Source organism: Palaemon carinicauda, chromosome 6 (genome assembly GCF_036898095.1).
Source record: "Palaemon carinicauda isolate YSFRI2023 chromosome 6, ASM3689809v2, whole genome shotgun sequence".
NCBI lineage: Eukaryota > Metazoa > Arthropoda > Malacostraca > Decapoda > Palaemonidae > Palaemon > Palaemon carinicauda.
The window spans coordinates 126,479,990-126,494,786 of NC_090730.1; the positions used below are offsets into that span (position 1 = coordinate 126,479,990).

General features: G+C 40.8%; 1 protein-coding gene across 13 annotated transcripts in view; it reads left to right on the plus strand.

Moving 5' to 3' along the window:
* The window catches only part of LOC137642644 (uncharacterized), a 121,949-nt gene that overhangs the window by 82,498 nt on the left and 24,654 nt on the right, over positions 1-14,797 (plus strand). The window contains exon 9 of one of the 13 annotated variants that reach the window (XR_011044825.1): positions 985-1,068. The exons of 11 other annotated variants lie outside the window; for them this stretch is intronic. The gene's annotated coding sequence lies outside the window, so the exon portion shown is untranslated. Of the gene's footprint in view, positions 1-984; positions 1,069-7,357; positions 7,421-14,797 lie in introns of those variants that run through there. One more of the 13 variants, XM_068375406.1, reaches the window with a different exon arrangement.

The following is a 14,797-nucleotide window of genomic DNA, read 5'->3' on the forward strand; positions in this document are numbered from 1 at the left end:
TTTTGAAATACCTAGTCTGTCAGAAATCGTAGGTAACGAAGTTGAAAGAGTGCTGTGCCCCGTTAGAGCTCTTAAGTTTTACTTAGCTCGAACTAAACCATTACGAGGTGGTTCTGAGGCCTTATGGTGCTCCGTTAAGAAGCCCTCATTGCCCATGTCTAAAAATGCGTTATCGTACTTTATTAGACTTTTAATCCGGGAGGCACATTCTCATTTAAATGAGAAAGATCGTTGTTTGCTTAAGGTCAAGACGCATGAAGTGAGAGCGATAGCAACTTCGGTGGCTTTTAAGCAAAACAGGTCTCTTCGAAGTATTATGGTCGCGACCTTTTGAAGGAGCAAGTCGGTGTTCGCTTCATTTTACTTAAAAGACGTCCAGACTCTTTATGAGGACTGCTACACCCTGGGTCCATTCGTTGCAGCGAGTGCAGTAGTGGGTGAGGGTTCTACCACTACATTCCCTTAATCCCAATATCCTTTTAATCTTCTCTTGAAATGTTTTTAATCTTGTCTTGGGTTGTACGGAAGACTAGGAAGTCTTTCGCATCCTTTTTGATTTGGCGGGTGGTCAAATGTTGTTTCTTGAGAGCGCCCAGATTAAGGGTATTGATGAGGTTCTGTTATAGGGGTGTTCGCCCTGGATATAACAGCTCCTGGGAGTCTTTCAGCATCCTGAGAGGATGGCTGGGCTTCGTGGGGAAAGCGGACTAATGAGGCAGAGTAATCGTCAGTCAGCTTCCTTGCCAGGTACCTATACTTAAGTTGGTTTTTTATGAAATATTTGTCAAAAAACTCTTGAGCATATACGCCTTTATTGTTGTATTAATACTGGTCTCTACCCACCACCATGGGTGTGAATCAGCTATTATATATTCACCAGCTAAGTTTAATATTTAAAAATGATATTTTAATTATAAAATAAATTTTTTAATATACTTACCCGGTGAATATATAAATCAAAGGACTTCCCTTCCTCCCCGATAGAGACCCAGCGGACTGAGAAGAACTGGAGAGATTGACAAGTATATGCGGTATCTGGCCGATAGTCGGCGCTGGTGGGCACACCCGCAACCTTCATGGCGATCGCTCGCGAGTTTTTGGAATCTGTCGAGCCGTCGGAGACGTCAGCTATTATATATTCACCGGGTAAGTACTGTATATTAAAAAATTTATTTTATAATTAAAATATCATTTTTCACACAGTTCCTCATACTTCCGGTTGCGAGTCCCCCATTTTCATGTCCTTTAATATTGTACAAATGAATGATCTCGTATTAATTTTTTAAGTATTCTTTTACTGCTTAACTGGGCTTTACGTTGAGATTTCTGGTCAAGAGTACATACACGTGCAAGGCAATACAGCTTTAATATATTTATGAAATCTATTTTAATATTTTGAAGCTTTTAGTATACCCCGTGAAACTGTATTCTGTACCAGTCGTTGTAGTGCAAAATTCGGGAAAACTTTTAGCACACAACTCTCCTAATTGTTCGTTGCCATCGAGAGGATTTTTGGAAGTGAAACAATGAGTATCCTTTAAAACACATGCGTTTTCTGTTGTAACAATTTAATGTTTGAATTTTTTCGTAAATGTTTTCGATGTATCGGTGGGTATTTTGGGCTATTGTGATTTTATAGCCTATTTCGATTGGATAAATGAATATTAAGGTCATTTATTTATGCAACTTTTTTTTCCGGTGATTTTTAAATCTTAATTTTGGGTTGATTTTCTATCAGTTGTGTGGATTGAAATCTTAATTCGGTTAAATGTGAATCTATAAACCTGTGCATACGATATTTGGCCGTTGGATCGGGTCTTTATCAGAATACTTAGTGGAGGGTTCCTCTTTCGATCACTTTCCTTTACCACTCTTAAAACAAGAACACCTGACAAGCTGGATTGAACAAGGGTTGGAGGTATTAGATTTGCTTTCAAGACCTTTTGGGTCAAGGTTAAAGGTTGGGTTCTTATAAGTAGCCTACAACGGTTCACATAATCTCATTCCATACTCTATTCCTTCCTATATATATATTTCCATATATTTTATATCTATCAACGGATAAAGTAAATACTTCTGTAAAGATATTGGCATTATACGTAGCACCTTCAATACTTATCTTTTGAAGGAAAACAAAGTTTATTGATTATATATCTTAACACTAGATAAATAAATTTTTGGTACAAGCAATGGCTTTATAACGAATTGACGTCAGAGGGAAAGTTTAATGTCATAACTTATAGCAATACACTGTATATTCATGTTGCAAAGTCTCTGTAGGTCATACAGCTTTGTCCCAATATTTTGTTATTCTATCTAGTGATTCCTGCAGTAGCACTTTTAAGTCTTTCATATTTTTTTGTCTAGCTATAGTTTTTTACTTAGCCCCATATATATTCAATGGCGTTTTATCCGGTGGTATTGCAGTAGACGAATAGCTCTCTGGCCGTACTCAGCTGCTATCTTCTCAATGACATACCGTACACACACTCGCTGTCAATACACACTTGGTCATTCAATCTTGCTGATAACCCTCGTGGAAAAAGTAAAGAAGTCATACGCACCAAAAGGATAATCGGACAAAAATATAAGTAATATAAGATTAACAAATAAAACTCCTATGGTAGTGCCTAATTCCAATTTATACTTCCATACCAAAATTAAATATTGGAATAGTATAAGGCTCACACTATTTTAACAAGACAGTTTTTTTTTTATTATTAATTTGAAATCCTTCATCTACTCTGGTGCTTGAGGTTATCGCCTCTTAAAAGGTACAATACAATGGTTAGCTTCTGGCATTTAAAAGTTTAATCCGCCTTTGGGGATAAACCGATTAGGTTCCTCCCTCAGTGGGTGAGGTGTCCAAAGGTACTGGTCCGACGGCATGTTATTGTGGTGATGATCAAACCGTTTGACATTTTACTCACGTTCCGAGGATTGGTGATATATAAGGACAAGATTCAAACTTTTACCAACTTTGTTTTATATATCTAACCATAACACTTGCATACTTTCACTTTTGTTCACGTTTTGACAAACGTAATGATTGACTTCAGTACTAATTACGTATAACTACTACTGCTACAGTTTTCAGTGATGGTAACGAGAAAAAATTAATCTTTTTAAATCAAGTCAATTAGGTCCTTCTTCGACGAACTTGCTCTAAATTACATATCCTCCAATTTAGCATTGCACACTTTCATAAACGTTACTCACTCACTCAGTCTTCAAACTGGCTACTGCAAGGTACAATCTTGTTCTTACGGATGAAAATAACTGTATATGAATACATTGAATTACAATATATTAATGACAATAGGGTAATCGACTAAACACAGAGTGTACGTTTTTTAACTATGGTTACTCGTTAAGGTTCCGTTAATTTTGTTTTACACATGTGAAGATCCCTGACTTAGGTTACACAAATGTGAAGGTCCCTGACTAAGGTTACACAAATGTGAAGGATCAGTGACTTTGGTTACACAAATGTGAAGCTTTAGTGACTTTGGTTACACAAATGTGAAGGTTTAGTGACTTTGGTTATACAAATGTGAAGGTTACTGAATCAGGTTACACAAATGTGAAGGTTACTGAATCTGGTTACACAAATGTGAATGTTACTGAATCTGATTACACAAATGTGAAGGTTTGGTGGATTTGGTTACATAAATAAGAAGGTTTAGTGAATTTGGTTACATGAACTTGAAGGTTTAGTTACTTTGGTTGCCTAAATGTCAAAGTTTAGTGATTTTGGTTACACTTGTGAAAGCATAGTGAATTTGGTTACACAGATGTGGTGGTTTAGTTGCTTTGGTTGCACTTATTTAGGTTTAGTGAATTTGGTTACACAATTGGGAATGTTTTGTACATTGGGTTACACAAATGTGAAGGGTTAATGACTTTGGTTACACAAATGTGAAGGTTTACTGACTTTGGTTACACAAATGTGAAGGTTTACTGACTTTGGATACACAAATGTGAAGGTTTAGTGACTTAGTTAAACAAATTTGAAGGTTTAGTGAGCTTGATTACACACTTGTGAAGGCTTAGTACATTTGGTTACACTAATGGGAAAGTTTAGTGTATTTGGTTACACAAATGTGAAGGTTTGGTGACTTTGGTTACACTGTGAATGTAACGTGAATGGTTAGAATGTAAATGTTTAGTGAAATTGGTTACACAAATGTGAAGGTTTAGTGACTTTAGTTACACAAATTTGAAGGTTTACTGGATTTGGTTACACACTTGTGAAGGTTTGGAGAATTTAGTTAAACTTGGTTTAGTGACTGATTACCCAGTTATTGAGTTTTAGTGAATCTAGTTACACACTTGTTGAGGTTTCATAACTCAGGTTACACCAATGTGAATGTGTCGTGACTTTGGTTAGAATAAGAATGTTTAGTGATTAGTTGGCAACAAATAAATTTGTGAATTTGGTTACACTTATAGTAATCTGGTGAATTTGGTTACACACCAGTGAGGAGTTAGTGAATTCAGTTACTCTTGTGAAGGTTTAGTGACTTTGGTTACACCAATGTGAAGGTTTGGTGACTTTGGTTACACCAATGTGAAGGTTTGGTGACTTTGGTTACACCAATGTCAAGGTTTGGTGACTTTGGTTACACCAATGTCAAGGTTTGGTGACTTTGGTTACACCAATGTCAAGGTTTGGTGACTTTGGTTACACCAATGTCAAGGTTTGGTGACTTTGGTTACACCAATGTGAAGGTTTGGTGACTTTGGTTACACCAATGTGAAGAGGTTTGGTGATTTTGGTTACACCAATGTGAAGAGGTTTGGCGACTTGGTTACACCAATGTGAAGAGGTTTGGGGACTTGGTTACACCAATGTGAAGAGTTTTTGCGACTTGGTTACACCAATGTGAAGGTTTGGCGCCTTGGTTACACCAATGTGAAGGAATGGTGACTTGTTTACACCAATGTGAAGTTTTGGTGACTTGATTGCACCAATGTGAAGTTTTGGTGACTTAATTGCACCAATGTGAAGTTTTGGTGACTTGATTGCACCAATGTGAAGTTTTGGTGACTTGATTGCACCAATGTTTAGGTTTGGTGACTTGGTTGCACCAATGTGAAGGTTTGGTGACTTGGTTGCACCAATGTGAAGGTTTGGTGACTTGGTTGCACCAATGTGAAGGTTTGGTGACTTGGTTGCACCAATGTGAAGGTTTGGTGACTTGGTTGCACCAATGTGAAGGTTTGGTGACTTGGTTGCACTAATGTGAAGGTTTGGTGACTTAGTTGCACCAATGTGAAGGTTGAGTGACTGGTTGCACACTTGTCGAAGTTTAGTGAATTTGGTTACACAAATGTGAAGATTTAGTCACTTGGGGTTACACAACTGTGAGTACGTAGTGACTTTGATTAGAATGTGAATGTTTAGTGAATTTGGTTACACAAACTATAGTTTAGTGAAATTGGTTACACTTGTGAATGTTTGCTGTATTTAGTTACACACTAAATTTAATTACTTTGGTTACACACTTGTGAATGTTTGAATTTGGTTACACTTGTGAATGTTTGAATTTGGTTACACTTGTGAAGGTTTGGTAAATCTGGTTACATGTGAAGGTTTGGTGAATCTGGTTACACGTGAAGGTTTGGTGAATTTGGTTACACGCTTATGAAGGTTTGGTGAATTTGGTTAAACGCTTGTTAAGGTTTGGTGAATTTGGTTGCACACTTGAGAAGTTTGGTGAATTTGGTTGCACACTTGAGAAGTTTGGTGAATTTGGTTACATACATAAGAAGGTTTAGTGAATTTGGTTACATAAGAAGGTTTAGTGAATTTGGGTAGTCAAATGTGAAGGTTTAATGAATTTATTTAAGCAATTGTGAATGTTTAGTGACTTTGGTTAGAATTTGAATGTTTAGTGAATTAGGTTACACAAAATTTGGTGAATTTGGTTACACAAATTTTGGTGAATTTGGTTACACACTTGTGAAGATTAGGTGAATTTGGTTACACGCTTGTGAAAATATGGTGAATTGGGTTACCCACTTGTGAGAGTTTAGAGAATTTAGTTACACTTGTGAAGATTTGGAGTTTCCGGTCAGACACTCCAGTCACACTTGAGTGCTTAAACCCCAGTCAGGCACTTAAGAGTGTGCGAAAATCTCCAGTCAGACACTTAAGAGTGTGCGAGAGACTCCAGTCAGATACTTAAGAGTGTGCGAGAGACTCCAGTCAGGCACTTAAAAGTGTGCTTAGACTCCAGTCAGTACTTAAGAGTGTGCGAGAGACACTTAGGAGTGTGCGAGACACATTTAGGAGTGTGCGAGACACACTTAGGAGTGTGCGAGACACACTTAGGAGTGTGCGAGAGACACTTAGGAGGGTGCGAGAGACACTTAGGAGGGTGCGAGAGACACTTAGGAGTGTGCGAGAGACACTTAGGAGTGTGCGAGAGACACTTAGGAGTGTGCGAGAGACACTTAAGAGTGTGCGAGAGACTCCAGTCAGTACTTAAGAGTGTGCGAGAGACTCCAGTCAGGCACTTAAGAGTGTGCGAGAGAGACTCCTACAATAGCCATTTTTCCACTCCTCCACAGTACCAGCTTGACTATAATCACATGGAGACGTCTCTCAGAAGGAAGTACATTCGTTTCGAAATTCAGTGTAATTTAATCTAATTTGGTAATTGGTTATATTGAAAATGTTTTTTTCTTTTTGTTTCAGTATAACTATTGTTGCTGATATGCAAGTAAAAAACATCCCTGAAATAATAACCCATGGGGCTTGCATGCACAGCACATTATGTACCATTTACCAGATCATAGTAGCAATGAGGTAATGTTCATTTTGCGAACGTAGTGAAGCTCGGCGGAGCAAAAACCATTAGGAGTGAGGTGTATCATGGATGATTAATACTTTAATTTCCAGCCACTTACAAGAACTGTATTTTTCCAACTAGTTATATTGTTTATTTTGCATTTCTGCATTATTCATGTAAATCAATCGTTTTCGGCATTTCTCCACCCAAAACAATGGTTTCCCCACTGGAGTCCAAAAATTTGTAAAAGACTGGTTTGCCCCAATAATCGTCAGAAATGCATAAATTAAATGATAATGAGTAGCAAATATATATGGTTCATGTATTTGGCTTGAAATTAGTGTCATATATTTCCCCTTTTGAGCTGTGAATATTATTTTCCTACATAAGGAAATTGACGTTTCCAGTTTCAACAGTTCTTTACCACTTCCATATATAAGGTTATTGTATAAATAACCTAGAATTCTTCGAATTTGGTGTCTTAAGTAACACTGTGATTTAGGTATGTTAATCTATTTTTCAAGATGTTTTGCCTTTTTTACATCACCTTTTTGCTTTTAGGGTTGAAATTGGTCTTAACACGTGACTGTTTACTTGAAATTCTTAGGATTTATCTTTCCAAGGTATTTGCTTTCCTGTGGAATTTTGATTGCATTTGACTTGCATTGTTTTACGTGATATCTTGTTAGATGCAGAGACTAGTTACTAAATTTAGTAAATTAAGTTTTTTTTTTTTTATGCTGACAAATTTATTGAAGTTTTCACAAAACTAGTGAGGTTGAAGTCGAACCTTTATAAGTTCGTGCAAGAAGCGATTGAAGAGGAATTAAAATTAATGCAGTGTCAATGTTTGTGTGTAGTTTGTATATAACCTTTGGGATTTAAATGCTTAAAATTTTGTGAAAATTATCTCGGCAGCTTAATACACAAGAAGTGTATTGTTTTTACCAGGTGTTTTAGACAGTGTTTAAGTGGGTAAGCAAATTAAGAGAATCTTTATAAATAACTATTGGGATATATTTGGTACTACACTCAATCTTTTTTTTGGCTCAGGCCATGTCGTCGTGATGGAAGTTCCTTTAGGGTAGCTTCTTAGGGTATATTTGACTACGGTAATATTCCCAGAGAATTATACTTTTAAGGTATCCAGAATTCTAACTCTTGGAGCGAATATCCCTAAATAAATCTTACAGGGATATCGCATAATATCAGAGGACGTATTCTTGACACGCCACATAGCTATCTTCACCCAGAACAGCATTAACGCTTCGAGGGGTCAAAGTGGCAAGAAAACGAAAAACGAGAATGAAAGGAGAGCCGTTCATAAGGTACCTCTCCTATCCCGCTTAGTGTGTACATGATGACGTCGACAGCGCCATCTTTATTCCTTATCGCTTAGCTCTACTACTTGGTGTTTCCCTTGTGATTCTCTCGTTATTTTGGATTTAATTCAACATTATGATGCTTTCTCCAGCCTCTTCTGCCTCTGGAAAGTTGAGTATTATCTTTACTGTGTATAAATGTAAGCTCTTGTCGTTTTGAATTAAATCAAAAGTGATATTAACGTAAACAAGAGCTGTTGCCTACCGGAGGCGTCCTGGATGCTGTCGCTCGCTATGCAAGAGTCATTTAGGTAGCCAGAGCGACATTCCCGGTTATTATGCTTTAATAAATCTAGCAATTTAGCTCTTCTAGGAAATTATTTATATGATGCCGTTAGTATTCAGTTTCGGCGATTTAGGTAACTGATCCTGCCCTACGCTAGGCTTAGTAGCCTAGGGTCTGGCCCTAGTACTTTCATGCATGATATACAGATTTCCGAGTTATGTTATTGAAGCTATAGGCACATTTTATACACGTAAGATATTGTTGAATTCTTATCTTCCAAGATTGTATAAGAGAGTGTTTCGGTGATTTAGGTAATCGATTCTCACCGCGCCTAGGCTAGTAGCCTACGGGGCTTTAGTATACATTCGCACACATCCCGGTTGTTCTTTTTTCCTCTGGAGACTTAAGTTCAATCCCTTTTCCCTCTGAGTTAAGCCTTAGGCTTAATCCTAGTGGTTCTATCTGAATAGTATTCAGGTATAACTATACTAGGATGTTTGTCCTGTCCTTGTAACCAGAGTGACTGGATTTTGGGTTTAGGGCAGAACATCAGAGTAATTAGTCTGGGGTCTGTCTTCCTGGCATAGAGAATGAGATTCCTTTGATATGTTAGGCGCAGACATAGGAGGCTTAGTCTCCCTAGCCCACGTCGGAAGGATTCTGTACGAGGTGATTCCTTTTACTAGTGGTCTAGCACTAGCAGACTAGTCCAGTGTTATTCTCGGGCTGGAAAATGAGATTTTCCAATGCCTAGTGAAATAACATTAAACCTTGTTCTGGTATTGAAGAAGGTGGCAAGTATTGCTGACCTCCCTCTTTAATAGACAAACCCTAGGCTAGGATGAGCTTTCTTAGCCGCTGGGTTAGATCTCATACTAGAACGAAGTTTGCAGGACCCTTTTCCCTCTCCCTCCTCTTTCCTTAGTGATGGCCTAGCCATTACATCTCTTGGACGTAGTCCTCCATCGGTACCTAGTGTAGGTTAGGATGTGGGACTGGCTCAGTCCTCTGCCTGCCGGCCGGCAGAGGCCTACTTTCTGTAGAGTGAACTCCAGACCTCCCTTGGTCTTCCATCCATTTTTGTCGGTAGAGCCCGGCAGGTTATGGATAAAAAAGGAAGCCTGAATGCTACATTCTCCCCTCCTTTATGTTCACTCTTTCTGTATGGAAGGTTGTAAGGCAGGGCCGCCTTATAACCTTACATCCATACTGTTTCTCTTGCTAGTGTATTGTACCCATAGCCCGGCTGCCGGCTTAGCGACCGGCAGCCGGGTGCGTGGAAGTTCTCTGGTTCCTAGTCACTGCCGGCCGGCAATGGAAGCACACCCTTAGACCTGCCGGCCACTACGATTAGCGGCCGGCAGCCGGGTGCTAACGTTTTTCAGTTGCCGGCCAGCATTGATTGCCGGCCGGCGCACACGCAACCAGCGATCTGCCGCCCAATAGTTAAAGGTAGCATACCTTTGAGCTATACCTACATGCCAGCCGGCACGACATTATATGATATACAGTAGCCAGCACTTTTGCAGTGTAGTACACACTGCATTGAAAAAACTACAGTATAGAGTATATTGTAACACTAAAGTTCTTCCAACATACTTGTTGTTATCTTGTACAGCCTTTTGTTGAGACCGTACAATATAAAGTGAGTTCTATCTTTATTTATATTACCGCGTATATTAAAACTCTATATCATGGTGTGAGCTACACCTTAATTTTTGCTTAGGAAAATATGAAGGTTTTTTCTAGAATAAGAATTAAACTTACTTTTAATACCTTGGGAGGTTACAGCAATTGGCCGGGTAGAGAATACAAGTATGTGTCTTTCCTTCTTTCCTTTCTAGCTTAACTGTCATAAGCTATATATATTAAGTTTAATCCAGTGATATGTCTTCACTAGATACTCATGGATTTTCTTCTTTACAGGAGGACCATCCGAAGTGCGGGAGCATGTTTTGCAATGTCCGCAGCAAAAACTTCTGTGGACATGAGTTGTGCAGGAGGCATGCGGCATGCGCATCCTCCAAAGGTGATCTCCGGTATTGGGACCCTCAGGTATGTGCTATATGTTCTAACCTGATTACCGAGGCATTTGACACCCCTAATTCGGCGGAGTCAAGGTATGCAGCTAGGGTAAAGTTGCGAACCTGGGTGAGGGGTTTTCAAAAAAACACTTCAGGCCCCTACCTTCCAAGCGAAAAGATAAAGGCCTACCTTTTTCCTTAGGCATCTGCGGATGCTGTGATTCCTCAGCCTCATGCGGAGATTCTAACAGTCCAGATTCCGGTAGATTCGAAAGTATCGGACGCCCTACAAGACATCCAATTGGACGATAGGATGTCTGAAGTGTCAGAGTACACGGAGAAGGACCTTCTGGGAGAAGGTCAGGAAGAGGAGCTGACCCAGGCTCCAGAAACAGAAGAGGAAGAAATCGACAAGGTGTCGGTTACATCGGTTCCGGCCCCCTGTACATTGTCTGCTATCCCAGATGAACTGGGAAGGACTTTCTTCTATCGTTGAAATGATTCAACAGATGCAGAAGAAGAATGATGAAAAGGAAGGCGCGGATAAACTGGAGATGCGTAGACTCGCAGCATCACATGGGCTGCATAAGAAGCCCAACGTGAAGGACCTTCCTTTGTGCTCGGATGCCAATCCTTGGAGGTATGCCGAACACATGCCGATGAAAACTGGGAAGATTGTCATATCAGAGAAATTGGGTTCAATTCCCTTTGAAGAAGTGGAATTTTGGCCCAACAAGGAGTCTTACCCGGACTGCTATGTCAGTCTTAGGAAGGAACCAGCCTTAAAGGAGGAGGAGACGGAGCCGAAGGTCATAGTATTTGACCATAGTAAAGCACAGGCTTTACTAACGAGCTCTATGAAAGAGAAAGGCTTCACGAACTCAAAGGTGCTTGCTTTGAGTAAGAAGCATCCCCCCTTTGTGGCTTCTCCAACCAGGGCCTTTCCCTTCATGGAAAAGGGATATAAGGCACCCTTGAAGGCAGTTGAGGGGGGGAAACCATGCCCCTCTTTGGAGGAGTGCAAGCCGTTGTCCCTGACCTTACCTTTGGACCAAAAAGACTGGAAGGATGTCCACCTTACCCTCTCAGTCGGGAAGTTGGAAGCTGATATTGCCGAACGCCAGTTTGGTGAGTAAATTCCAAAGCTGTCAGAGTTTCCCTTGCGCAGGGAGCAAGAGACAAAAGAGAGACTTGCAGCATCCATGTCATTACAGACGACCCTAGAAACGATGGCAAGTGACCCCAAGAACCAAGGACATGTTCATGGTAGTGGCCAAAACCCATCTGGCCAGTTACAAAGGATCTCTACAGTTTTATTAAAGCTAGGAGAGCTTGTAGGGAGTTTATGTTCGCCTCGGCTGTGGTGAGGCACGAATTTGAAAACTGATTTCCTCTTGTATCTGAGGTAAGGACCTCTTCCCTAATGAAGTAGTTAGAGGTAGTAGACAAGGCCGCTACGGAGAATAGGAACCTTCTCCACAAGTGGGGCCTAACTCTTAAGAGTCTTCTAAGGATGAGGGTCCCCAGCCCAAGAAGACAAAGAAGCCTAGGCTATCCTCTCGGCCAGCAAACCCTTACAGACAGCAACAACAGCAACTTCCTGCGACCGCAGTGCCTCAGATGGTGGCAAAACCTCCAACCACGTACCAGATGGTACCTCAAGCAGTGACGACACAGTCTCCGGTGTTCAACCCAGCATTCGAAAGGCAGACGACAACCTTTCATCCAAAAGCTAGAGGAGCAGCCAGAAGTTCCTCTAGACGCCCTTCAAGGGGAAGGGGTTTCAGGGGAGGATGCAGTCAAGGAGGCAAGGCCTCGGGTCCACAGCAACAGAAGTGAGATGCTTCCGGTAGGAGGGAGACTATACCTATTTCGGATTCGTTGGACCTTCAATCCCTGGGCCCACAGCCTACTCAAGAATGGACTGGGTTGGAGCTGGAGCAGTACTCCACCTCCATTCCCACAGTTCTTCCAACACTCTACCCCCGTTCTGGAAGAATATGTCCGAGAACTCTTGGAGAAAAGAGTAATCCGAAAGGTAAAGTCCATCAAATTCAAAGGAAGGCTGTTTTGTGTTCCAAAGGAGGACTCGGAAAAACTCAGTCATTCTGGACTTGTTGCCACTCAACAAGTTCATAGTGAACTACAAGTTCAGGATACTGACACTTCAACACATAAGGACCCTACTGCCCAAATGGGCATACACCGTCTCTATAGACTTGTCAGATGCTTATTGGCACGTTCCAATAAATTGTCCTCTCTCCTACTACCTAGGGTTCTGTTATATGGTACTTTGGTAGGAAGTTCTATTAACCATAATAATTACCTGGAACATAGATGAACAATTGTTAGTAATTATTTCTCAGCTGATCCCATCTCTTGTCATCAATTTGTCTGTATGGGATGAATAAGACGTTGGTATTCTTAAAATATAAGTTTAATGTAACTTATGACTACATTGTTCTATGACAGCTGACTCCCAAGTGTGTGTGGAGCGTCATACACAATCTGACAAAACCAAAACATTGCTAAACAAAAGAGCATCGCTCTGAAAAGACTTAAATCCTACTCCAGTACAAAACCATAAAGAATCACATCCTATCTTTGAGGTAATCAACAAATGTTTGAATCCTAATACCAAAACAAATCATTACTCTTATGTATAAAGCATAACATGTCTTATTCATGCAATATGATGCAATGTTGCGCAATACCTGCAACACTTGAAATAATATAGTACATTATTACAATAATACATAACAGGTTCAAGCTACAAAAAAGACTTTATGCCTTCAGAGCCATTCCATTTGGGCTAAACATAGCCCCAAGGATTTTCACGAAGCTTGCGAACGCAGCCGTCCATGAACTGCGCCTAAAGGGGATCCAAGTAGTGGCCTACCTGGACGATTGGCTGGTGTGGGCAGCATCCAGGACAGAATGCATGCAAGCCTCCAAGAAAGTGATCCAGTTCCTGGAACATCTGGGATTCAGGATCAACATCAAAAAGTCTCGACTATCTCCAGCTCGGAATTTTCAGTGGTTGGGAATCCACTGGAATTTGGAGTCATATCGGCTTTCCATCCCTGGGAAGAAGAGGAAATAAATAGCAGGATCTGTCAAGAGACTACTGGAATCCAAACGGATATCAAGACGCGAACAGGAGTGTGTACTGGGCTCTCTACAGTTTGCTTCGGTAACAGATCTAGTGCTAAGAGCACAGCTGAAGGAAGCAATAAGAGTTTGGAGAAAACACGTATCAAACGCGCGAAGAGATCTGAGGAGACCACTACAGACTCGACTGCGAACGCTTCTCAAGCCGTGGTCCAAAGCCAAGCAACTGAAGAAATCGATACTTCTTCAGCCACCTCCCCCGTCAATTACTATCCATACAGACGCCTCAAAGGAAGGCTGAGGAGCCCATTCTCACCAAAAAGTCCAAGGAGCTTGGTCCAATCTTTTCGTGACATTTCACATCAACTTTCTGGAAGCCATGGCAGTACTCCTGACACTGAAGAAAGTATCTCCTCGCCACTCGACCCACATAAGATTGGTTCTAGACAGCGAAGTGATAGTGAAATGCCTAAATCGACAAGGGTCGAGGTTGCCTCAAATCAACCAAGTGATGTTGGCCATATTCCGACTGGCGGAAAAGAAGAGATGGCACTAGTCAGCAGTTTACCTTCAGGGGTTCCGCAACGTGATAGTGGACGCGCTATCTAGGTTCACACTGATAGTCAGAATGGTCCCTAGACGCAGGATAGTTCTCCTTCATCTTGAGTCAAGTCCCGGAACTGCAGATAGACCTCTTTGCGACGAAAGACAACAAGAAAATACATCGATATGTGTTCCCGTACGAGGATCCTCTAGCGGAAGCAGTGGACGCTATGTCCCTCGACTGGAACAGGTGGTCCAGGATTTACCTGTTCTCCCGCACAACCTTCTATTGAAGGTCCTCGACAAACTGAGATCTTTAAAAGGGAAAGCGTCAATAGTAGCTCACAAGTGGCCAAACAGTGTTTGGTTCCCTCTGGCATTGGAACTACGACTGAACTTTGTGCCGCTACCAGATCCAGTTCTGACTCAGCGAGTAGAGAAGTAGACTGTCTTTGCTTCATCACAGAAAACCAGGAACCTGCATCTCATGATTTTCTCTCCCTAGCGGTGAGAAAAAGATTCGGGATATCAAGACAGTATAGACTTTTTGGAGGAATATAAGTCCAAATCTACCAGAAAACAATGAGTCATCATAGAAGAAGTGCGTGTCCTTTGTCAAGGCGAAGAAACCAAAAGAAATCTCGATAGACTTCTGTTTATTGTTCTTCATTCACTTTCATGAGCAAGGTTTAGCAGCCAACACAATATCAACGT